A 25,896-nucleotide genomic window follows, 5' to 3' on the forward strand; every position below is an offset into this window, starting at 1 on the left:
TGAAAAACATCCCCACAGTATGATGCTGCCACCACCATATTTCACTAGGGATGGTGTTCTTTGGGTGATCTGATGTGTTGGGTTTGCGCTAGACATAGCGTTTTCTTTGATGGCCAAAAAGTTCAATGTTAGTCTCATCAGACCTAAACCTGATGTACTTCTCAACAACATTGTCTCTTACTTGTTTGGAGAGTTCCTTGGTCTTCATGGCAGAGTTTGGTTAGTGGTGTCTCTTGCTTAGGTGTTGCAGCCTCTGGGGCATTTCAAAAAGGTGTGTATATGTAATGACAGATCATGTGACACTTAGATTGCACACAGGTGGACATCATTTCACTAAGTATGTGACTTCTGAAGGTAATTGGTTGCACCAGAGCTTTTTATGGGCTTCATTACAAAGGGGGTGAATACATACGCACATGCCAATTATAATTTTTTTATTTCTGAAAAATAGTTTTATGTATATATTTTTCTAATTTTACTTCAACCAATTTAGACTATTGTGTTCTGATACATCACATATAATTCAGATTAAAAAAAAAAAACATTGAACTAAAGGCTGTAATGTAACAAAACAGGTAAAAAGTCAAGGTGGGTGAATACTTTTCCAAGGCACTGTATAGACCACCACTTTCTATAAGAACAGCTTGGACTTTTCAAGACCTACATGGATGACTAAGTACTATTTTATCTACTTGAGTGTTATATGGCTTGGAAACTTTTCTTATTCAAAAATGGTGACTCCCAAACTGGACAATTATGAACTACATACCACCCAGTTGGAGGAGCTCTCCTATGTTGATCTAGTTGCCAATAAAAGGAGGGTAGTGGGTGCTATGCTACAAGCTATATGAATGTTATATGTGATAATAGTGGCACTTCTCCCTGGGAGTTTTCCAGTTACCCTTCATGCTTGATACATGTGCCATAACTCACTCTTGCTCCACACTGCTCATATGGGAGGTTCATCTTTTAACACATTTCATTAACCACTTCCCGCCTGCCGGCTATCAAATGACAGCTGGGCGGTGTGACTCTTGTTCTGGGTGGGCATCATATGATAGCCCTCCAGAACGACTGCTCTTGCGTGCCCGTGGTGCATGCATTGTTGGTGTGGTGGGTCATTCTGACACTGATCTCTCTCTGATGGAGGCTCTTTACTACATGATCAGCCATGTCCAATCATGGCTGATCACGATGTAAACCGCAAGAGCCGTCAATCGGCTTTTCCTCACTCGTGTCTGGCATATGCGAGTAGAGGAGAGCCGATCAGCTCCTCTCTTGATAGGGCGGTCTGTGCTGATTGTTTATCAGTGTATCCCCCCCAGATGCCCACCCAGGACCACCAGGATGCTGCCAGGACCACTAGGGATTTCCGTCACACTGGACCACCAGGTATGCCACCCTAGACCACCAGGGAAATGCCAATCATTGCCCAGGCAGCTTCCAGTTAGTGCCCATCACCAATGCCCGCCAGTGCCATCAGTGCCCAGCAGTGCCGCCTATCAGTGCCACCCATAAGTACCCATCAGTGCAGCCTTTCAGTGCCCATCAATTTTGTCTATCAGTGCCCACCAGTGCCACCCATAAGTGCCCATCAGTGCCGCCTATCAATGTCCATCAGTGCTGCATATCAGTGCCACCTATCAGTGTTGCCTACCAGTGCCCATCAGTGCCACCTATCATTACCCATCAATGCCCATCAGTGCCACTTCATTGGTGCCACCTTATCAGTGACTGTCAGTGCCGCCTTATCAGTGCCCATGAGTGAAGGAGAAAACTTATTTATTTACAAAACGTTATAACAGAATCAAAAGAAAAACTTTTTTTTATTTGTTTAGCAAAAAATAAAAAAAATGCAGAGGGGATCAAATATCATCAAAAGAAAGCTCTATTTGTGGGTACAGTGTAGCATGACAGCGCAATTGTCATTTAAACAGCGACAGTGCTGAAAGCTGGCTTTGGCAAGGGTGGTGTAAGTGCCTGGTATTGAGGTAGTTAAAGGACACCCTCACAGACTTGAAATGTTATTTAGCCACATGCAGTGGCCCATCAACACCGTTTATACATGGGTTAGTCTCAGAGGATCACTTAATGAACTTTGAATGACATTTAGCCATATGTCAGTCCTGGAATATATCCTACCAAATGATACGTTTATGAATTGTGAAGACCATTCAGTTACATGCAATATGAAGGAGTAATTTAAACTTTGTGATCTAGTCCAAGTAGATTATGCCCCCTAATGGGGTACACATGCCTATGAACACTTGGAATTGTATAATTATTACCCCCCCCCCCCTTTTTTGGGAGGGGGGAGGGTTACACAATTTTCCAGCAGCTGACATGGTTACGTTTTTAATAATTGACCAATTATAATTTTATTTTATCAGTTAGATAGTGGGTTTTTGTATGTTCTAGGTTATATATGTTTAATAAATGTATTTTTCTTAATTATTACATGTCAGGCAACTTTGCTGGATCTCCCATATTTACACATCCGTTTAGGGAAACATTATACTTTTAAAAAACAAACACAAGAGGACACTTCCATCTAGGTATAGAGGAGTGCTGTTTAGGGATGCCATCATCTTTTCACTTCTGGAATCTGCTGTTGCTTATATTCCAGCCTGAAACCTGACAGCTGCACTTCCCTCAACTAGCCACATGCCTGCTGAGCTCTGCAGCCTCACAATGATCCTATGGATGTCTAGATGGGTCTATGACAAGCTTGATCCACTTTTATCTAGTGAGTGCATTTTTATTGTCTTTTATACTTTTTTTTAAATACATTGCCACACCTAGATGAAGGTAATATAGAAAAATGTAAAATAATGCATTTGGGTGGCAAAAATGTGAATGCAATCTATACACTGGGGGGAGAACCTCTGGGGGAATCTAGGATGGAAAAGGACCTGGGGGTCCTAGTAGATGATAGGCTCAGCAATGGCATGCAATGCCAAGCTGCTGCTAACAAAGCAATTAGAATATTGGCATGCATTAAAAAGGGGATCAACTCCAGAGATTAAACAATAATTCTCCCACTCTACAAGAATCTGGTCTGGATGAACCTAGAGCATGCTGCCCAATTCTGGGCACCAGTCCTCAGGAAGGATGTACTGGAAATGGTGAGAGTACACAGAAGGGCATCAAAGCTAGTAAAGGGCCTGGAGGATATTAGAATGAAAAAAAGGGAAAAAACTGCGCTACGGAATACAAATGGTATTGGGCGGAAGCTGCAATTCAAATGTACACCAAGAATACACCAAACAGAAATAGAAAAAAGAGAGAACTGCGCTAACCACGAATACCCAAAATGAGTAGGGTATGTATATGTGCCAGACCCACAAAATGGGTCTTAGTATCTTAATGTCTCTGAGACCACCTCCAAAATATAGTGCAAACCATATACAAATAAGTGCAATTAACTACAAAAACAAACCATAATTGCGTGTCAATAATGTAAATTCCCCAAACACAATATGAGTATGTCAAACTCTGTGCATATACCCCTAAAAATTGAAAATAAAAAATAAAATATGAAAAAAATATTTGCAATTTTTACATAAATGAACTATCGAAAAAAAATCGTATTTAGAGACACTCTATATAATGTCCATATAGTCATATATCAAAAAATAATAATAGAATGTCCATATGTTAAACGAACACCAGTGAAGTAAAACTTCAAGTGAAGTACAGCAGTGAAGAAAAAACTTTCAAACAGCTGAGTTATAAGTACACAAATTAAAAATCTTCTCCAAGGATGTAATGTGCTTTTCCCATCACCGAATGAGTGAATTGGCTCCTTACCAGATCCAAGCAACCCCCCGTTACAGAGGGTCACCACAGGCGACAACAGTCAAAGGATATCCGGATAGCGCTTCCTCCTCAGGCGATCCCGAATCTTTCACGCGATAGGGTTATGGCTGTTATTCCACATATCACTCCCAACTCAACGTAGTATCACATAGGGAAAAACATAGGCTCTAGATAGTGTAAAACCAAGTGACTTTAATTTGCAAAAACGAACGTATACACTTACATAAAAGACTTTAAAAGCAGGTTCAAAACAGAAGCGTGCACCGGCCGGATACACGCTAACGCAGAGACCAACCCGTCCTTCCTGGTCCAAAAAGAACGAACACGACTGGGGTGACGTCGACACATTCGCACCGCCCTACGCATTTCGTAATAATTTACGTCGTCCAGGGGCACGGGCGGCGTGCGACGTCACCCCTTTTATAACCATCAACTTAACCAAGCCTCGCTTTGGGTCAGCGGCCATCTTAGATATCACATAAGCATTAGGAATCAATGACCATAGGCCAAGCCTCACTATCAATCATGAACGTCAGATGTGCATATCCGCAACGAACGTCCTATGATTGTGGACCATGCCTCGTTTCCATACGAACGTCATATGGTCATAAACCAAGCCTCACTTCCAGGTAATAACCCTATTGGAAGAGAGACGTGGCAAATGCCCTCATTTTAAAGTACCCTTCCTATGTCCAGAGACAGGGCATAGTATAGGTCAAAAAGGAGGGTAGACTAAAATAAAAAATCAATAAAATGAAGAATAATAATAAATTGTAATAAAATAAAACAAAAATAAAATGAAGTAAAATATCACAAATTGGTATAGAGATACACCAAAAAATTATGCGTTTCTTGATGTATTTATATGTCCATCAAATTCAATTAAGAACTGGGGCTACTGTAAACATGTATTTCAAATACCTTACTGACTCGCGTATTCCCCAGGGATTAGCCTAGGGCATCCCAAACAAATATCAAGGAATGCAATTAAACATGAATCCCCAAATCTAGAGGGCCACCAAACCCAAAACCAGGCCTGCCATCCAAAAGGGGCCAAAAAAGGAGAAAAACAAGGATATGTTCTACAATAATATGTACCAAAATGAACAGCAAGAAAAGTACAGTAGAATGGTATTTCACAGTAACTGATACAAGAACCGTGGTAGAAAAGCATTACATCAAACAGGTCACCTCAAGAGTTATTAATAAAGGCATTTACATCGGTGTCCACATTAAGGCCAAACGGAACATATGTTTTTAATTTATGGATCCAGGCCATTTCGAGCTTAGATATTTCCCTAACCAAGGACCCTCCCCTCCAGTGGGGCCTATATTTGTCTAAACCGACAAATAGGGTGCCTGATGGGTCTCTCTTATGTGTCTGGTCATAGTGTCTGGACACAGGGTGTTTATCAAACCCACGTCTGATGTTGCCTATGTGTTCGTTCAACCTGACGCGGAGTGCCCTCTTGGTCCGCCCTATATACTGGAGGCCACAAGGGCACTGTAAAAGGTAAACCACAGCCTCCGAGGAGCAAGTAATAAAAGACTCTATTTCGTATGTTCTAGAAGTGCTTGAGGATACAATGCTAGAAATCTTAGAGCCCCTATGTGAATTCAGGGTACAAACCTGACAGTTCTTACATTTATAGTAACCAATTAAATTTTGAAAGAAACATCTATTGGCCCTAGGCGGGTCTTGTACACTGGGGGCAATCTTGTTTCCCAGTGAAGAGGCCCCTTTAAAAATTATTTGGGGTTTAGCAGGTAGAATTGGATTCAAAACATGGTCACTAGTGAGTAAGTGCCAATGTTTTTGAATCAAATTTCTCACACCGCGATGTTGGACTGAGAAAGTCGTGACAAACGGTACACCACCCTGTATGTTAGCCCTAGCACTTTGTCTGTCTGCCAGTAGTGAAGATCTATCTCTAGTCCGGGCAGTCTTCATGGTTGCATCAAGGGAAACGGGATCATATCCCTTTTCCAGAAATCTGCCTGCCAAAATCGCTGCCTGTTCATCATATTTTGCAATATCCGAACAGTTCCGTCTGAGGCATAAAAATTGCCCCAGGGGAACAGCTTTTAGCCAAGGTTGAAAGTGGCAACTGTCGGTAGGGATGTACGAGTTCCTATCGGTGGATTTAAAATATGTAGATGTGATAAACTCATCTCCAACCCTCCTGATGTTAAGATCAAGGAAATTGACCTCATCCTGGCTAGCCTCAAAGCTAAATTTGATCCCTCTATTGTTTTCATTTAAACTAGCCATGAACGACCGCAAATCTGGCTCTGTTCCTTCCCAAAGGAGGAGGACGTCATCGATATACCTCGCCCACAGGACTATCTCAGACCTTCTAGGGGCATCAATGACGTCCTCCTCCCATTTGGCCATGAAAAGGTTGGCCAAGCTGGGGGCATATTTTGCCCCCATGGCCACGCCCCTGTCCTGGCGATAAAATTGCTGGTCAAACCAGAAATAGTTGTGTCCGGCCGCATATTCCAGAAGTTCTATTAGGAAATCAATCTGAGGTGAAGGAAGACCCGACCCCCTCTCTAGGAATAGTCTCACTGCCTCCACTCCTAAGGAGTGGGGGATGATGGTGTATAATGAATTAACATCTGCCGTGACCAACCAAAGACCATCTCCAGGGGTGATACCGGACAAAAGATTGATTATATGTTTAGTGTCTTTGACATATGACGGGACCTTTTGGACTAAAGGTTGCAAATAGTGATCTATATACTTGCCCACCCGGGACGTCACCGAGTCAATGCCACTGACTATGGGTCGTCCCGGGGGGCAAGCTTGATTCTTATGGAGCTTCGGGAGGTAGTAGATAACAGGTGTACGGGGGGCACAAGGTACCAAAAAAAGTTTTTCTTTATCATTTAAGATGCCCCTCCGATGACCTCCCTCCACAATCCTACCCAATTCCTTCTTATACTTGTCCACTGGATCCCGATTAAGGATAGTGTATGTTTCCCTATCCTCCAAGATGCGGTACATCTCTTTCATGTAATCGCATCGGTCTAGTACCACGATTCCCCCCCCCTTATCGGCAGGTCTAATGACCAGGGACTTGTTGTTACACAAAGTATCTAGGCCCATCTCCAGGTCTCTACGCATTTTAACTTTCTTCACCCTGATATCCTCCAGGTCACGTAGTACCACATCCCTGAATACCTTAATACTGGGTGCAAGGGATCCTGGAGGATTGAAGAGGGACGCATTTGAAAGGTTGGAGTGTTGAAACTCCGTTATTCTCGTGGTATTCTCTCTGATGGGGTTGCCCAACATATACCGTTTTATATTCAATTTGCGGACAAATTTGTGTACGTCCATATAAGTTTGAAACTTGCTCAGACATCTGGGTGGAGCAAATTTCAAACCTTTGTCAAGTAATTTGGTTTCAGAAGCCGTGAGTTCCTGTTTGCTTAGATTAAAGATTCCAGTTCATATGGCCTCTTTCTTTTTTGTTGATTGGGCTCGCCTCCCCCCTCTAACCCCTCTCTTTGTTCGACTGACCTTTTCAGGCCTCTGTTGTCCCTGGGAAAAAAATGTTGGTTATTGTTCCCACTGGTGTGGGGCCCTCCCTCATAGGCGGGCTGTTGGTATCCCTGTCTATATCCTGGACTCCCCTGGATATAGGAATTGGGATGCCGTCTAGGGTCCGCCCTCCAATTCCCTCCTACTCGGCCCGATCCCCTGGGGGTCTCAGAGTCAGAGAGGGGAAAAAAACGATTTTGAATGGGGACATTATAGTTATAATTCCTATCATCTCTATTCTGATAGGGAAGATTCTCTTGATAGGGACCCTGAGTCCAATCTGGGGGCCCATAGGTCCCTGAATGGCTGGGTCGTCCTGTTCTCAGAGAAAAAGGTACTCGGTGAGGGTATGGCCCATTCAACTTGGGGCCTTTTTTGGGGATTCTCTGTTGAGGAGCTCCCGCATATTGGTTCCTAGTCTGGTTTGGAGTTTTTTGATTATTCACAGGTCTCCTAAAACCATAGCTAGTGCCGGGATTGGGTTGGGTATTGTTCGGGGGTGGTTGTGCGGGGTTACCTCCCACTGCGCCCAGTGAATTCAGTTGTTGTGATGTGTCCATCTGGACCTCCACCACCTCTTCCAAATCTAAATCTCTCTGCCAAGAAAATACCATCCCAGTGTTATAATCCTCCTTATCCCTATTATATTTCCGTTTTTTCTTAATTTTCTGATCTTTTTCTTCTTTTTCAAGCACCTTCAGCAGGTTCTTGGAACATTCCCTATACTCCTCACTGTCCCTGAGAGGTAATAGGGAATCCCTGATGGCCTTAATCTCTATGTCTAATCGGGCTGCTTTCTCGCTCTTTTTTTGAGCTAAAAAGCGTAATAAGCTCACCCCTGATTCATTAAAATATCTATACCAGCCTTCTAAATCCGGTTCCCCTTGTTGGGGACTGACATTCCACCTCAAACTCCTAGGGACCATTGCCTCCCTAATATAGGTTTCCAGGAAGGCAATGTCCCATTGGAGATGGATCTCGGATGTGGTCAAATTTTTAAGTCGCAAAAAAAGACCACTCGTATCGGAGACCACTGACGGTGGGGTAGAGTCAAAAACCCCAGTTATGTCTACAACCCTTTTTGCCCGAAATTCAAAGATATCCATGATCTCAAAATTGGTATGACCCAAAAAACCGAAGCAGCAATTAATAATTGGAAAATATAAAAAGAATGAAAAAAAGGGGAAAAACTGCGCTACGGAATACAAATGGTATTGGGCGGAAGCTGCAATTCAAATGTACACCAAGAATACACCAAACAGAAATAGAAAAAAGAGAGAACTGCGCTAACCACGAATACCCAAAATGAGTAGGGTATGTATATGTGCCAGACCCACAAAATGGGTCTTAGTATCTTAATGTCTCTGAGACCACCTCCAAAATATAGTGCAAACCATATACAAATAAGTGCAATTAACTACAAAAACAAACCATAATTGCGTGTCAATAATGTAAATTCCCCAAACACAATATGAGTATGTCAAACTCTGTGCATATACCCCTAAAAATTGAAAATAAAAAATAAGATATGAAAAAAATATTTGCAATTTTTACATAAATGAACTATCGAAAAAAAATCGTATTTAGAGACACTCTATATAATGTCCATATAGTCATATATCAAAAAATAATAATAGAATGTCCATATGTTAAACGAACACCAGTGAAGTAAAACTTCAAGTGAAGTACAGCAGTGAAGAAAAAACTTTCAAACAGCTGAGTTATAAGTACACAAATTAAAAATCTTCTCCAAGGATGTAATGTGCTTTTCCCATCACCGAATGAGTGAATTGGCTCCTTACCAGATCCAAGCGACCCCCCGTTACAGAGGGTCACCACAGGCGACAACAGTCAAAGGATATCCGGATAGCGCTTCCTCCTCAGGCGATCCCGAATCTTTCACGCGATAGGGTTATGGCTGTTATTCCACATATCACTCCCAACTCAACGTAGTATCACATAGGGAAAAACATAGGCTCCAGATAGTGTAAAACCAAGTGACTTTAATTTGCAAAAACGAACGTATACACTTACATAAAAGACTTTAAAAGCAGGTTCAAAACAGAAGCGCGCACCGGCCGGATACACGCTAACGCAGAGACCAACCCGTCCTTCCTGGTCCAAAAAGAACGAACACGACTGGGGTGACGTCGACACGTTCGCACCGCCCTACGCGTTTCGTAATAATTTACGTCATCCAGGGGCACGGGCGGTGTGCGACGTCACCCCTTTTATAACCATCAACTTAACCAAGCCTCGCTTTGGGTCAGCGGCCATCTTAGATATCACATAAGCATTAGGAATCAATGACCATAGATCAGAAAATTAAGAAAAAACGGAAATATAATAGGGATAAGGAGGATTATAACACTGGGATGGTATGTTCTTGGCAGAGAGATTTAGATTTGGAAGAGGTGGTGGAGGTCCAGATGGACACATCACAACAACTGAATTCACTGGGCGCAGTGGGAGGTAACCCCGCACAACCACCCCCGAACAATACCCAACCCAATCCCGGCACTAGCTATGGTTTTAGGAGACCTGTGAATAATCAAAAAACTCCAAACCAGACTAGGAACCAATATGCGGGAGCTCCTCAACAGAGAATCCCAGAGATTCCCTCCTCAACAGAGAATCCCCAAAAAAGGCCCCAAGTTGAATGGGCCATACCCTCACCGAGTACCTTTTTCTCCGAGAACAGGACGACCCAGCCATTCAGGGACCTATGGGCCCCCAGATTGGACTCAGGGTCCCTATCAAGAGAATCTTCCCTATCAGAATAGAGATGATAGGAATTATAACTATAATGTCCCCATTCAAAATCGTTTTTTTCCCCTCTCTGACTCTGAGACCCCCAGGGGATCGGGCCGAGTAGGAGGGAATTGGAGGGCGGACCCTAGACGGCATCCCAATTCCTATATCCAGGGGAGTCCAGGATATAGACAGGGATACCAACAGCCCGCCTATGAGGGAGGGCCCCACACCAGTGAGAACAATAACCAACATTTTTTTCCCAGGGACAACAGAGGCCTGAAAAGGTCAGTCGAACAAAGAGAGGGGTTAGAGGGGGGAGGCGAGCCCAATCAACAAAAAAGAAAGAGGCCATAGGAACTGGAATCTTTAATCTAAGCAAACAGGAACTCACGGCTTCTGAAACCAAATTACTTGACAAAGGTTTGAAATTTGCTCCACCCAGATGTCTGAGCAAGTTTCAAACTTATATGGACGTACACAAATTTGTCCGCAAATTGAATATAAAACGGTATATGTTGGGCAACCCCATCAGAGAGAATACCACGAGAATAACGGAGTTTCAACACTCCAACCTTTCAAATGCGTCCCTCTTCAATCCTCCAGGATCCCTTGCACCCAGTATTAAGGTATTCAGGGATGTGGTACTACGTGACCTGGAGGATATCAGGGTGAAGAAAGTTAAAATGCGTAGAGACCTGGAGATGGGATACTTTGTGTAACAACAAGTCCCTGGTCATTAGACCTGCCGATAAGGGGGGGGGAATCGTGGTACTAGACCGATGCGATTACATGAAAGAGATGTACCGCATCTTGGAGGATAGGGAAACATACACTATCCTTAATCGGGATCCAGTGGACAAGTATAAGAAGGAATTGGGTAGGATTGTGGAGGGAGGTCATCGGAGGGGCATCTTAAATGATAAAGAAAAACTTTTTTTGGTACCTTGTGCCCCCCGTACACCTGTTATCTACTACCTCCCGAAGCTCCATAAGAATCAAGCTTGCCCCCCGGGACGACCCATAGTCAGTGGCATTGACTCGGTGACGTCCCGGGTGGGCAAGTATATAGATCACTATTTGCAACCTTTAGTCCAAAAGGTCCCGTCATATGTCAAAGACACTAAACATATAATCAATCTTTTGTCCGGTATCACCCCTGGAGATGGTCTTTGGTTGGTCACGGCAGATGTTAATTCATTATACACCATCATCCCCCACTCCTTAGGAGTGGAGGCAGTGAGACTATTCCTAGAGAGGGGGTCGGGTCTTCCTTCACCTCAGATTGATTTCCTAATAGAACTTCTGGAATATGCGGCCGGACACAACTATTTCTGGTTTGACCAGCAATTTTATCGCCAGGACAGGGGCGTGGCCGTGGGGGCAAAATATGCCCCCAGCTTGGCAAACCTTTTCATGGCCAAATGGGAGGAGGACGTCATTGATGCCCCTAGAAGGTCTGAGATAGTCCTGTGGGCGAGGTATATCGATGACGTCCTCCTCCTTTGGGAAGGAACAGAGCCAGATTTGCGGTCGTTCATGGCTAGTTTAAATGAAAACAATAGAGGGATCAAATTTAGCTTTGAGGCTAGCCAGGATGAGGTCAATTTCCTTGATCTTAACATCAGGAGGGTTGGAGATGAGTTTATCACATCTACATATTTTAAATCCACCGATAGGAACTCGTACATCCCTACCGACAGTTGCCACTTTCAACCTTGGCTAAAAGCTGTTCCCCTGGGGCAATTTTTACGCCTCAGACGGAACTGTTCGGATATTGCAAAATATGATGAACAGGCAGCGATTTTGGCAGACAGATTTCTGGAAAAGGGATATGATCCCGTTTCCCTTGATGCAACCATGAAGACTGCCCGGACTAGAGATAGATCTTCACTACTGGCAGACAGACAAAGTGCTAGGGCTAACATACAGGGTGGTGTACCGTTTGTCACGACTTTCTCAGTCCAACATCGCGGTGTGAGAAATTTGATTCAAAAACATTGGCACTTACTCACTAGTGACCATGTTTTGAATCCAATTCTACCTGCTAAACCCCAAATAATTTTTAAAGGGGCCTCTTCACTGGGAAACAAGATTGCCCCCAGTGTACAAGACCCGCCTAGGGCCAATAGATGTTTCTTTCAAAATTTAATTGGTTACTATAAATGTAAGAACTGTCAGGTTTGTACCCTGAATTCACATAGGGGCTCTAAGATTTCTAGCATTGTATCCTCAAGCACTTCTAGAACATACGAAATAGAGTCTTTTATTACTTGCTCCTCGGAGGCTGTGGTTTACCTTTTCAGTGCCCTTGTGGCCTCCAGTATATAGGGCGGACCAAGAGGGCACTCCGCGTCAGGTTGAACGAACACATAGGCAACATCAGACGTGGGTTTGATAAACACCCTGTGTCCAGACACTATGACCAGACACATAAGAGAGACCCATCAGGCACCCTATTTGTCGGTTTAGACAAATATAGGCCCCACTGGAGGGGAGGGTCCTTGGTTAGGGAAATATCTAAGCTCGAAATGGCCTGGATCCATAAATTAAAAACATATGTTCCGTTTGGCCTTAATGTGGACACCGATGTAAATGCCTTTATTAATAACTCTTGAGGTGACCTGTTTGATGTAATGCTTTTCTACCACGGTTCTTGTATCAGTTACTGTGAAATACCATTCTACTGTACTTTTCTTGCTGTTCATTTTGGTACATATTATTGTAGAACATATCCTTGTTTTTCTCCTTTTTTGGCCCCTTTTGGATGGCAGGCCTGGTTTTGGGTTTGGTGGCCCTCTAGATTTGGGGATTCATGTTTAATTGCATTCCTTGATATTTGTTTGGGATGCCCTAGGCTAATCCCTGGGGAATACGCGAGTCAGTAAGGTATTTGAAATACATGTTTACAGTAGCCCCAGTTCTTAATTGAATTTGATGGACATATAAATACATCAAGAAACGCATAATTTTTTGGTGTATCTCTATACCAATTTGTGATATTTTACTTCATTTTATTTTTGTTTTATTTTATTACAATTTATTATTATTCTTCATTTTATTGATTTTTTATTTTAGTCTACCCTCCTTTTTGACCTATACTATGCCCTGTCTCTGGACATAGGAAGGGTACTTTAAAATGAGGGCATTTGCCACGTCTCTCTTCCAATAGGGTTATTACCTGGAAGTGAGGCTTGGTTTATGACCATATGACGTTCGTATGGAAACGAGGCATGGTCCACAATCATAGGACGTTCGTTGCGGATATGCACATCTGACGTTCATGATTGATAGTGAGGCTTGGCCTATGGTCATTGATTCCTAATGCTTATGTGATATCTAAGATGGCCGCTGACCCAAAGCGAGGCTTGGTTAAGTTGATGGTTATAAAAGGGGTGACGTCGCACGCCGCCCGTGCCCCTGGACGACGTAAATTATTACGAAACGCGTAGGGCGGTGCGAATGTGTCGACGTCACCCCAGTCGTGTTCGTTCTTTTTGGACCAGGAAGGACGGGTTGGTCTCTGCGTTAGCGTGTATCCGGCCGGTGCACGCTTCTGTTTTGAACCTGCTTTTAAAGTCTTTTATGTAAGTGTATACGTTCGTTTTTGCAAATTAAAGTCACTTGGTTTTACACTATCTGGAGCCTATGTTTTTCCCTATGTGATACTACGTTGAGTTGGGAGTGATATGTGGAATAACAGCCATAACCCTATCGCGTGAAAGATTCGGGATCGCCTGAGGAGGAAGCGCTATCCGGATATCCTTTGACTGTTGTCGCCTGTGGTGACCCTCTGTAACGGGGGGTCGCTTGGATCTGGTAAGGAGCCAATTCACTCATTCGGTGATGGGAAAAGCACATTACATCCCTGGAGGATATTAGTTATGAGGAAAGGTTGTGAGCACTGAACGTATTCCTTCTGGAGAAGAGACGCTTGAGATTTGATATGATTTCAACATACAGATATGGTACTAGTGACCACACAATAGGGATAAAACTTTTTAGTGGAAGGGAGTTTAACAAGACACGTGGCCACTCATTAAAATTAGAAGAAAAGAGGTTTAACCTTCAACTACGTAGAGGGTTTTTTACTGTAAGCCCTTGTACACACAGTCGGAGATTCCGATGGAATGTGTCCGATCGGACCGTTTTGTCAGATATTCCGACTGTGTGTGGTCTACATCGGACTGTTTCCATCGGAGTATCTGACGGACCAAGTTTTCCAACTTGATGGTAAAATTTTCAGACAAAATGCTCCGATCGGACATACTCCGATCAAATTCCTACACCAAAGCTATTGGCTACTAGCATGAACGTAGTCCCGTCATAACAAAATAATGTCATCATGTCGGATTTTCCGACAACTTTGTCCGACCGTGTGTATACAACAGTTTCAGACAAAATCCGACGGACAAAATCCGACGGACAAAATCCGACGGACAAAATCCGACGGACAAAATCCGACGGATTTGGTTGTCGGAATCTCCGACCGTGTGTACAAGGGCTTAGAGAGGCAAGGATGTGGAATTCTCTTCCACAGGCGGTGGTCTCAGCGGGGAGCATAGATATTTTCAAAAAACTATTAGATAAGCACCTGAACGACTGCAACATACAGGGATATATGTGCCTTATGTGCCCCGTTAAATGATGGTTGGGTTCCAGTCAATTCAACAGCTTATTCATTTTCTTTTCTATTCATTATAATTTTACATATTGAGGTTGAGCTCAGCCTGGTTTTTATTTTTTCTTCTTTCATGTATGCATGCACCAACATTGCCCTCATAATGCAATCCAACTTAAGTACATTTTTTCTCTCTTTTTTTTCTGTTTTAAAGACACATTTTATCAGTTTTTTTATTTATTTTTATTATAAACATTTTTGCATCCATTAGGACCATTTAAAAAAATTGCAGGTAAAAGTTAATTCTGTTTTTCTTTTCAATACATTTTTATTGAAGTTTTGAAGCACAATATAACAAATGGAACAGTAGAAACAAGCTTTCAACTTCATTACACCAAGAAATAAGCTTCATCCAAAGTATTATCATGTTCAAATTATACAAGAAGTGCAAAATGATGAAGTGGACATATTGAGAGATGTAAGTGCAAGAAACTCATAGATCATTCAGGGTTAAACATAAAGTGCCATGCTAAACTTTATTACCAAGATAGAGTCAGGATACTCAAGTGCAAGAATGTGCGAACAAGGAGCTTTTCATACCCAATGTAGCAACTATTTTTTTTTTTTTTATTAGGAGCCTGTAAAGCATCACACACATAATCAGCAGATCATGGGTGCAATCTCAGGCTCCTGCAGACTGTAAGTGTAGCTGCCTGTCCATACCTCGTGCAGGCAGGCAGTTACTGAATCACAGGACACTTCAATGAACTACCTAGAGCACTCATCTGTGCCCTGGTAGTTAATTGAGAACTAGCCATAAGCTACAATAGATGACCGTAGTTATAGTTCTCCCATTCACAGAATTCTGTTAATGAATGAGCCTCGCATGCCCAAGTTTTTTTTTTTTAACCACTTCAGCCCCGGACTATTTTGCTAGCGAAAGACCAGAGCACTTTTTGCGATTTGGCACTGCGTTGCTTTAACTGACAATTGTGCAGTCATGACACGTGGCTCCCAAACAAAATTGACATGCTTTTTTTCCCACAAATAGAGCTTTCTTTTGGTGGTATTTGATCACCCCTGCGGTTTTTATTTTTTGCGCTATAAACAAAAATAGAGCAACAATTTTGAAAAAAAAAACGCATTATTTTTTATATAATAAATATCCCCCAAATATATATATATATATATAAAAAAAAAAAAATTCCCTCAGTTTAGGCCGATACGTATTCTTCTACATATTTTTGGAAAAAAAAATTGCAATAAGCGATTATTGATTGGTTTGCGCAAAAGTTATAGCATTTACAAGATAGGGGATAGTTTTCTGGCATTTTTATTAATACATTTTTTTTGCTAGTAATGGCGGCGATCAGCGATTTTTATTGTGACTGCGACATTATGGCGGACACATCGGACATTTTTTACACATTTTTGGGACCATTGTCATTTTATACAAATGCAGTGATTCCTGTGTAAATGGCACTGGCAGTGAAGGGGTTAACCAATGGGTGGCAGTGTAGGGGTTAAGTGTTCCTAGGCGTGTGTTACTAATTGTTGGGGGCTGGGCTTTCTTTTAGTGAACACTGATCTCTGCTCCAATCACATGGAGCAGAGATCAGCGTCACTTGTTGCTAGGCAGAACGGGGAGATGCTGTTTACAACGGCATCTCCCAGTTCAGCCGCCCCGTGAGACGATCGCGGGTATGTCCGTGGCGATTGAGTCCACGGGACCCGCGACTGGACACACGGGGGTCCCGACCAGCACGCTAACGCGCCGCCGGTGGCGCTCTCGCGATGGCAGGGCAGCATTTAAGATTGGATGTAAACTTGCGAATTAATTTTTTCTTCGATGATAGCAATCCGTCCAGGCCCTGACACAACAAAGTAGAACCAAACCATGATGCCCCCACCACCATACTTCACAGTTGGGATGAGGTTTTGATGTTGGTGTGCTGTGCCTCTTTTTCTCCACACCAAAACAACTCAACTTTGATTTCATCTGTCCACAGAATATTTTGCCAGTACTGCTGTGGAACATCCAGGTGCTCTTATACAAACGGTAAATATGCAGCAATGTTTTTTTTTTTTTGGACAGCAGTGGCTTCCTCTGTGGTATCCTCCCATGAAATCCATTCTTGTTTAGTGGTTTATGTATCGTAGATTCACTAACAGGGATGTTAGCATATGCCAGAGACTTTTGTAAGTCTTTAGCTGACACTCTAGGATTCTTCTTAACCTCATTGAGCAGTCTGCGCTGTGCTCTTGCAGTCATCTTTACAGGAAGCCCACTCCTAGGGAGAGTAACAGCAGTGCTGAAATTTCTCCATTTATAGTCAATTTGTCTTACCATGGACTGATGAACAGCAAGGCTTTCGAAGATACTTTTATAACCCTTTCCAGCTTTATGCAAGTCAACAATTCTTAATCGTAGGTCTTCTGAGAGCTCTTTTGTGCGAGGCATCATTCACATCAGGCAATGCTTCTTGTGAAAAGCAAACCCAGAACTGGTGTGTGTTTTTTTTATAGGGCAGGGCAGCTGTAACCAACACCTCCAATCTCATCTCATTGATTGAACTCCAGTTGGCTAACATCTCACTCAAAATAGCTCTTGGAGATCTCATTATTGTATGGGGTTCATGTACTTTTTCCACATGCACTGTGAATGTTTACATGGAGTGTTCAATAAAAAACATGGTAACATTTAATTCTTTGTGTGTTATTAGTTTAAGCAGACTGTGATTGCCTATCGTTGTGACTTAGATGAGGATCAGATCATATCTTATGACCAATTCGTGCAGAAATCCATATCATTCCAAAAGGGTTCACATACTTTTTTGCAACTGTATAAATTAATCAAAAATGGTAAAGGTACTTTCATATAAAGTACAATTATTCAGTAAATTTTGTTTACTTACCCCTCTTCCATGTCTTAAATCAATACTTTAATGAAATGGATGCTGTTTTCACATTTCCAACTCACAACCTCTTTTTTTGGCTTCTGTTTGTGACTGCCTAGTGAATCCGTATGTCAGGTCACCCAGAGGCGAGGGGACAGATGCACACCGTTGGGATCAGGAGTGCACCGCAAGGTTATGGACCCTATGGCTGACTGCTGCGGACGGGAGACAGGTCCCACCGGGGTTAGAGCATAAGATTCCCTGGGGCGCGGAGTCTAAGAGCCAGCAGGTGTTCACCAGAGCCTTGAGTGGTGAGGATGGACTTGGCTGCAACTGGCTCCAGGTCGTGACCCCCAGGGTCCCCCAGCTCACACCCACAGTAGGCAACAGGAGGATAGGGATGGTGAGGGACAAAGCCAAGGTTGGGGCCACAAGCAGACATAAATAGTCAGGGACACGCCAAAAGGTCAGAATCACAGGCAAACAGGGATAGTCAAAGACACGCCAAAGTCGGTAACGGAACAAGAGAAGAGCACACGGCAGGAAACAGGAAGCCAAACACACAATGGAATACCCAATGGTTGATCAGCACTGATGGCCTGCAGTGCACAGGTTAATATAAGGTTCCCTGATAGGGCCTGGGGTGGAGCCATGCTTAGAGGAGAGGTTATAAAAATCACCAGGTGGAAGTGGCTGGCCTCTTAGTCTGAACACATGAGGGGAGGTAAGCAAACACAGGAAGATCACTGCATAACCATGACAGTACCCTCCCTCTTACGAGGCTTCCCCCTCCCCCGCCTGGGTCCAGGCTTAAAGGGAAACTCCAGATGGAACCTCTTTAACAGACAGGGAGCAAAGACCTCAGATGCAGTGATCCAAGACCTCTCCTCAGGGCCCAACCCTTTCCAAAGTACGAGGTACTGAAGAATGCCTTTACGGAGCCGGGAATCCAAAACTTGACTAACCTCGTATTTCAGATTATCTTCAGAGACCGAAACAGAGGTAGGGAGAGGACAAGAAGACTTGAGAACTAAAGGCTTTTAGGAAAGGGTAAGGGTATGAGAAGATCAGGAGTCTGAGCAGGGTCCCCCACACCCTTAAAGATAAGCTGGGCACCGATAACAGGACCACCAGACTGGGCAGAGGTCAGTGGATTCCTGAGGTCAGGTTGGTTAGAAAGTGACATGTCACAAGAGTCAAGCTGGATAGCTGCAACACAAACAGAATGCAGAGAACCCTGAGAAAAAGATTGAAAACCCCTCCTGGCCGAATGAGGTATTCTATCCAAAGGACGGATTGAGCCTCTTAAACGGGTTTGAACGGACATAGTAGCAGTAGGGTGAGGCCAGGTCACCGAAGGTGCTGAACAAGAAGCAGGAAGCTCATTGGGCATGGACTGGACTGGCATAACTGGTGCAGAGGTCGACTGAATAGCATTGTCAGGTGTAGCGACCATCTCAATCGCATCACAGGGCATAGCAACTGTGGAACTTGCAGACAAGTTAGCCTGGCTGTGCGTCCAAGGGAGATTAGGGACAGACAAAGGTAAATGGTTATGCGAACTGGAGTGAGTGATCAACTCAGGTTCATAGGTGGGCCCCTCATCCAGAGTACCACATGACCTAGAGAGTGCATCAGTCCGACTATTGCAGGACGCATCCCAGAGATCGCTATATACAGCGGGAAGAGCAGAAGATACTGGGATGGTGGTAACAGGAAGTTTCTCCTTTGGGGTACCCTTAAGTAGGCAGGAAGAGGAACAGGAGGAACCCCAAGCCAGGATCTGTCCAGCAGACCAGTCAACATGTGGAGAATGAAGCCGTAACCAAGGAAGACCTAATATGATAGGAGATGAAGCCTTAGGTAAGACAAGGAAGGATATCCACTCTTGGTGGAGTGTCCCTACTGACATCTTAACAGGAAGAGTCTGAAAGCGGATAGGGCCCCCTGGGAGAACCGTGCCATCAATTGCCAAGACCACCAATGGCGTTGTAAGGGGCAAAAGGCTAAGTCTCATGGAGGATGCAGTTTCCCAATCCATGAAATTGGCAGCGGCTCCGGAATCCAGATGTGCTGAGAGCGAACGAGAGGAAGCACCGACATGAAGCAACACAGAAAGGAGAAGACGAGAAGGTGAAGGTGATATTTCAGGGTCTAATACTCCACCTTCCAGATGTATTAGCCCTGAGCGTTTTTCCGGACGAAGAGAACAAGTGTCAAGGAAATGACCTTTGGCCCCACAATAGAGGCATAGGCCCAGAGTTCTGCGCCTAGCACGTTCTTCGGGAGATAATTTAGTCCAGCCCAACTGCATAGGTTCCTCAGCAGGCAGGGGGTGTTCCTCAGATCGAAGAGAAGGGACTGGGGGCTCAGGCTGCCTAAAGAACGGGGAGTGCTGGCGTCTTTTTTCCAGGGCCCTCTCCTGAAAGCGAATATCGATCTGGTTACACAAGGTGATGACACTGTCCAGATCAGCAGGAAGGGATCTTCCCACTAATTCATCCTTCACTCTATCAGAGAGGCAATGTAAAAAGGTTGCAACTAGGGCCTCATTATTCCAGCTCAATTCAGCTGTGAGGATATGGAACTGAAGAGCATACTGTCCCACAGACGCAGACTCTTGACGGAGACGTAAAAGAGCGCTAGCTGCTGAGGAGACACGACCCGGTTCCTCGAAGATATTCCGAAAAATTTCAAGAAATCAGACAGGCTAGAAACCACTGGATCATTCAGTTCCCACAGAGGGGCGGCCCAAGCTAATGCCTCGCCGGACAGGAGGGATATGATATATGCAACTTTTGCCCGATCGGACAGAAAGTTTTGGGGCTGAAGTTCAAAATGAACTGTGCACTGGCTAAGGAACCCCCTGCAAGCCTTGGAGTCCCCAGAGAAACGGACCGGAGCTGGTAGTTGTAATGAATGTGTGGCTGCGACTGATACAATAGGTGCAGCGGCAGATAGCGGTTGAGGTTGGTGAACCGGGGGTCCTAATGAGGCCTGAACCTGTTCAACACGTGATGCCAAATCCTGAAGGAATCGCATCACCTGGGTCTGATGCGATTCTTGGGTCTCAAGTCTGCGAACTAAGCTCTGCAATGGATCATCTGCAGGAAGCGGCACATCAGCCGGGTCCATGGCTGATCAAACTGTCAGGTCACCTTGAGGCGAGGTGACAGATGCACACCGTAGGGATCAGGAGTGCACCGCAGGGTAGTGGACCCTACGGCTGACTGCTGCGGACGGGAGACAGGTCCCACCGGGGTTAGAGCGTAAGATTCCCTGGGGAGCGGAGTCTAAGAGCCAGCAGGTGTTCACCAGAGCCTTGAGTGGTGAGGATGGACTTGGCTGCAACTGGCTCCAGGTCGTGACCCCCAGGGTCCCCCAGCTCACACCCACAGTAGGCAACAGGAGGATAGGGATGGTGAGGGACAAAGCCAAGGTTGGGGCCACAAGCAGACATAAATAGTCAGGGACACGCCAAAAGGTCAGAATCACAGGCAAACAGGGATAGTCAAAGACACGCCAAAGTCGGTAACGGAACAAGAGAAGAGCACACGGCAGGTAACAGGAAGCCAAACACACAATGGAATACCCAATGGTTGATCAGCACTGATGGCCTGCAGTGCACAGGTTAATATAAGGTTCCCTGATAGGGCCTGGGGTGGAGCCATGCTTAGAGGAGAGGTTATAAAAATCACCAGGTGGAAGTGGCTGGCCTCTTAGTCTGAACACATGAGGGGAGGTAAGCAAACACAGGAAGATCACTGCATAACCATGACAGTACCCTCCCTCTTACGAGGCTTCCCCCTCCCCCGCCTGGGTCCAGGCTTAAAGGGAAACTCCAGATGGAACCTCTTTAACAGACAGGGAGCAAAGACCTCAGATGCAGTGATCCAAGACCTCTCCTCAGGGCCCAACCCTTTCCAAAGTACGAGGTACTGAAGAATGCCTTTACGGAGCCGGGAATCCAAAACTTGACTAACCTCGTATTTCAGATTATCTTCAGAGACCGAAACAGAGGTAGGGAGAGGACAAGAAGACTTGAGAACTAAAGGCTTTTAGGAAAGGGTAAGGGTATGAGAAGATCAGGAGTCTGAGCAGGGTCCCCCACACCCTTAAAGATAAGCTGGGCACCGATAACAGGACCACCAGACTGGGCAGAGGTCAGTGGATTCCTGAGGTCAGGTTGGTTAGAAAGTGACATGTCACAAGAGTCAAGCTGGATAGCTGCAACACAAACAGAATGCAGAGAACCCTGAGAAAAAGATTGAAAACCCCTCCTGGCCGAATGAGGTATTCTATCCAAAGGACGGATTGAGCCTCTTAAACGGGTTTGAACGGACATAGTAGCAGTAGGGTGAGGCCAGGTCACCGAAGGTGCTGAACAAGAAGCAGGAAGCTCATTGGGCATGGACTGGACTGGCATAACTGGTGCAGAGGTCGACTGAATAGCATTGTCAGGTGTAGCGACCATCTCAATCGCATCACAGGGCATAGCAACTGTGGAACTTGCAGACAAGTTAGCCTGGCTGTGCGTCCAAGGGAGATTAGGGACAGACAAAGGTAAATGGTTATGCGAACTGGAGTGAGTGATCAACTCAGGTTCATAGGTGGGCCCCTCATCCAGAGTACCACATGACCTAGAGAGTGCATCAGTCCGACTATTGCAGGACGCATCCCAGAGATCGCTATATACAGCGGGAAGAGCAGAAGATACTGGGATGGTGGTAACAGGAAGTTTCTCCTTTGGGGTACCCTTAAGTAGGCAGGAAGAGGAACAGGAGGAACCCCAAGCCAGGATCTGTCCAGCAGACCAGTCAACATGTGGAGAATGAAGCCGTAACCAAGGAAGACCTAATATGATAGGAGATGAAGCCTTAGGTAAGACAAGGAAGGATATCCACTCTTGGTGGAGTGTCCCTACTGACATCTTAACAGGAAGAGTCTGAAAGCGGATAGGGCCCCCTGGGAGAACCGTGCCATCAATTGCCAAGACCACCAATGGCGTTGTAAGGGGCAAAAGGCTAAGTCTCATGGAGGATGCAGTTTCCCAATCCATGAAATTGGCAGCGGCTCCGGAATCCAGATGTGCTGAGAGCGAACGAGAGGAAGCACCGACATGAAGCAACACAGAAAGGAGAAGACGAGAAGGTGAAGGTGATATTTCAGGGTCTAATACTCCACCTTCCAGATGTATTAGCCCTGAGCGTTTTTCCGGACGAAGAGAACAAGTGTCAAGGAAATGACCTTTGGCCCCACAATAGAGGCATAGGCCCAGAGTTCTGCGCCTAGCACGTTCTTCGGGAGATAATTTAGTCCAGCCCAACTGCATAGGTTCCTCAGCAGGCAGGGGGTGTTCCTCAGATCGAAGAGAAGGGACTGGGGGCTCAGGCTGCCTAAAGAACGGGGAGTGCTGGCGTCTTTTTTCCAGGGCCCTCTCCTGAAAGCGAATATCGATCTGGTTACACAAGGTGATGACACTGTCCAGATCAGCAGGAAGGGATCTTCCCACTAATTCATCCTTCACTCTATCAGAGAGGCAATGTAAAAAGGTTGCAACTAGGGCCTCATTATTCCAGCTCAATTCAGCTGTGAGGATATGGAACTGAAGAGCATACTGTCCCACAGACGCAGACTCTTGACGGAGACGTAAAAGAGCGCTAGCTGCTGAGGAGACACGACCCGGTTCCTCGAAGATATTCCGAAAAATTTCAAGAAATCAGACAGGCTAGAAACCACTGGATCATTCAGTTCCCACAGAGGGGCGGCCCAAGCTAATGCCTCGCCGGACAGGAGGGATATGATATATGCAACTTTTGCCCGATCGGACAGAAAGTTTTGGGGCTGAAGTTCAAAATGAACTGTGCACTGGCTAAGGAACCCCCTGCAAGCCTTGGAGTCCCCAGAGAAACGGACCGGAGCTGGTAGTTGTAATGAATGTGTGGCTGCGACTGATACAATAGGTGCAGCGGCAGATAGCGGTTGAGGTTGGTGAACCGGGGGTCCTAATGAGGCCTGAACCTGTTCAACACGTGATGCCAAATCCTGAAGGAATCGCATCACCTGGGTCTGATGCGATTCTTGGGTCTCAAGTCTGCGAACTAAGCTCTGCAATGGATCATCTGCAGGAAGCGGCACGTCAGCCGGGTCCATGGCTGATCAAACTGTCAGGTCACCTAGAGGCGAGGTGACAGATGCACACCGTAGGGATCAGGAGTTCACCGCAAGGTTGTGGACCCTACGGCTGACTGCTGCGGACGGGAGACAGGTCCCACCGGGGTTAGAGCGTAAGATTCCCTGGGGCGCGGAGTCTAAGAGCCAGCAGGTGTTCACCAGAGCCTTGAGTGGTGAGGATGGACTTGGCTGCAACTGGCTCCAGGTCGTGACCCCCAGCTCACACCCACAGTAGGCAACAGGAGGATAGGGATGGTGAGGGACAAAGCCAAGGTCGGGGCCACAAGCAGACAGAAATAGTCAGGGACACGCCAAAAGGTCAGGATCACAGGCAAACAGGGATAGTCAAAGACACGCCAAAGTCGGTAACGGAACAAGAGAAGAGCACACGGCAGGTAACAGGAAGCCAAACACACAATGGAATACACAATGGTTGATCAGCACTGATGGCCTGCAGTGCACAGGTTAATATAAGGTTCCCTGATAGGGCCTGGGGTGGAGCCATGCTTAGAGGAGAGGTTATAAAAATCACCAGGTGGAAGTGGCTGGCCTCTTAGTCTGAACACATGAGGGGAGGTAAGCAAACACAGGAAGATCACTGCATAACCATGACACCGTATAAACTACCATGGGTCTCTAATAAGACTGGAATGGTTCTGTAAAATTGTCTATTGGGATCCACTTCACAGGAGCACAGGCACACCCAGAAGCACTCAGGAGCACCATGTGGGGGGGGGGGGGTGAACTGGACTAGTTAGGTAATGTTAATGTTAAAAATGCTTTTCATTAAGGATTTAAGAATTTTCAAATTGGTATATAGCCAATTTTAATATTTTTTATATTGAAACTATTGTTACTGGTGCTGTTAAGTGCTTCTTTTCCAGAAGTGTTTTAAAAACATATAAAAAGTGTACAATTTATTACTATTGCTGTATATAGCTGTATTGCTGAACAAAACATAGACAATTTCAGGTCCATTTTAAAAGCTTTTCTTTAGCTTTCGATAAAACTACAAATGGCTCACAGTACTCTACCATTCATAGTTTATATTGTTTCTGACTTGAGATTTGAGCATCTATGCAATCAAAAATTGGAATAAACAATCAATTGAAAATAGCTTTTGATTTGAATTGTGATGGCTTTTAGATGATTTCACTGCTGTTTTGATAGTTTGAGACTAGGACATTATAAGGTGTTGAAAAAATAGTATCATAAAAGTAATATTTAACCCTTAAATAAAAATGTACTAAATAAAAAAAACTAGATTTTACTGTTTCTTTAAAATTAGTCACACTGCTCTTCTCTTTCAGTTTACTCAGAAACAATGTAACAACAAAGCACGAATATCGCACCCTTGTGGTTTTATTACTGTGGAGATTCCAGTCTTTATGCCAGCAACTTTTGACCGAACATAAAAAAAAAAAGTTGAAAAAAAACAGACAATCATACATCATATGGACAAATCGGTTAATAACCATGGATATGCACAACCTGTGAAGCAACCTGATCTGGCTAAGATATGAAAATAGATGGTTCTGTTTCCCCATTTCTAAAATTCATTTCATAGAATAGTTGGGATGTAGATATTCTTTTCTTTTTTCAGATGTTCATGTTTTTCTTAATTTCTGTATGTATGTATGGTTTTATTAAACACCTGGTGCATAATACATTTGGTTGGTTTTATAGATTTATGCATATTTTTGGTTTCTACTTGCAAAAAAATGGGTTTTATGCAAATCTAGCAGTTGAAAAGTCCCTTAGTTTTAATTTTTATGAATAATGTCTTAATATAATAATGAGACTAATACAGAGGCTAATGTGGAGGATCATTCCTTCTGAAAATGTTAGTTGTCAGGACATAAATATGGTTTTCTAGCTACATGCTACATATTTGTATTGCATTCTACATAGCTGTGCTACAGTTGTGATTTAAAAAGCATTGACATTAATTGCTCAGAATAAAAGCCAGGCATTTAGTATTTTCAGAAGGATGTCAGCAATAGCAATGCCTTTTCTCATGACTGATTTACTTTAAATATACAGCTACAGTTTAGCTATATAACTACTAATTCTCTTTTGCAAAT

The 25,896-nt window shown here is 44.3% G+C and overlaps 1 long non-coding RNA gene across 1 annotated transcript in view; it reads left to right on the forward strand.

The window, feature by feature from the left end:
- The window catches only part of LOC143984429 (uncharacterized), a 50,509-nt gene extending 25,036 nt beyond the window's left edge, over nt 1–25,473 (forward strand). The window contains exons 2-3 of the long non-coding RNA XR_013274853.1: nt 2,627–2,746; nt 25,123–25,473. This is a non-coding gene — a long non-coding RNA (uncharacterized LOC143984429). The remainder of the gene's footprint in view (nt 1–2,626; nt 2,747–25,122) is intronic.
- The last annotated feature ends 423 nt before the right edge of the window (nt 25,474–25,896 follow it).

Source organism: Lithobates pipiens, unplaced genomic scaffold (assembly GCF_037356315.1).
Source record: "Lithobates pipiens isolate NorthernLeopardFrog02 unplaced genomic scaffold, aLitPip1_a1.2 Scaffold_16, whole genome shotgun sequence".
Classification (NCBI taxonomy): domain Eukaryota; kingdom Metazoa; phylum Chordata; class Amphibia; order Anura; family Ranidae; genus Lithobates; species Lithobates pipiens.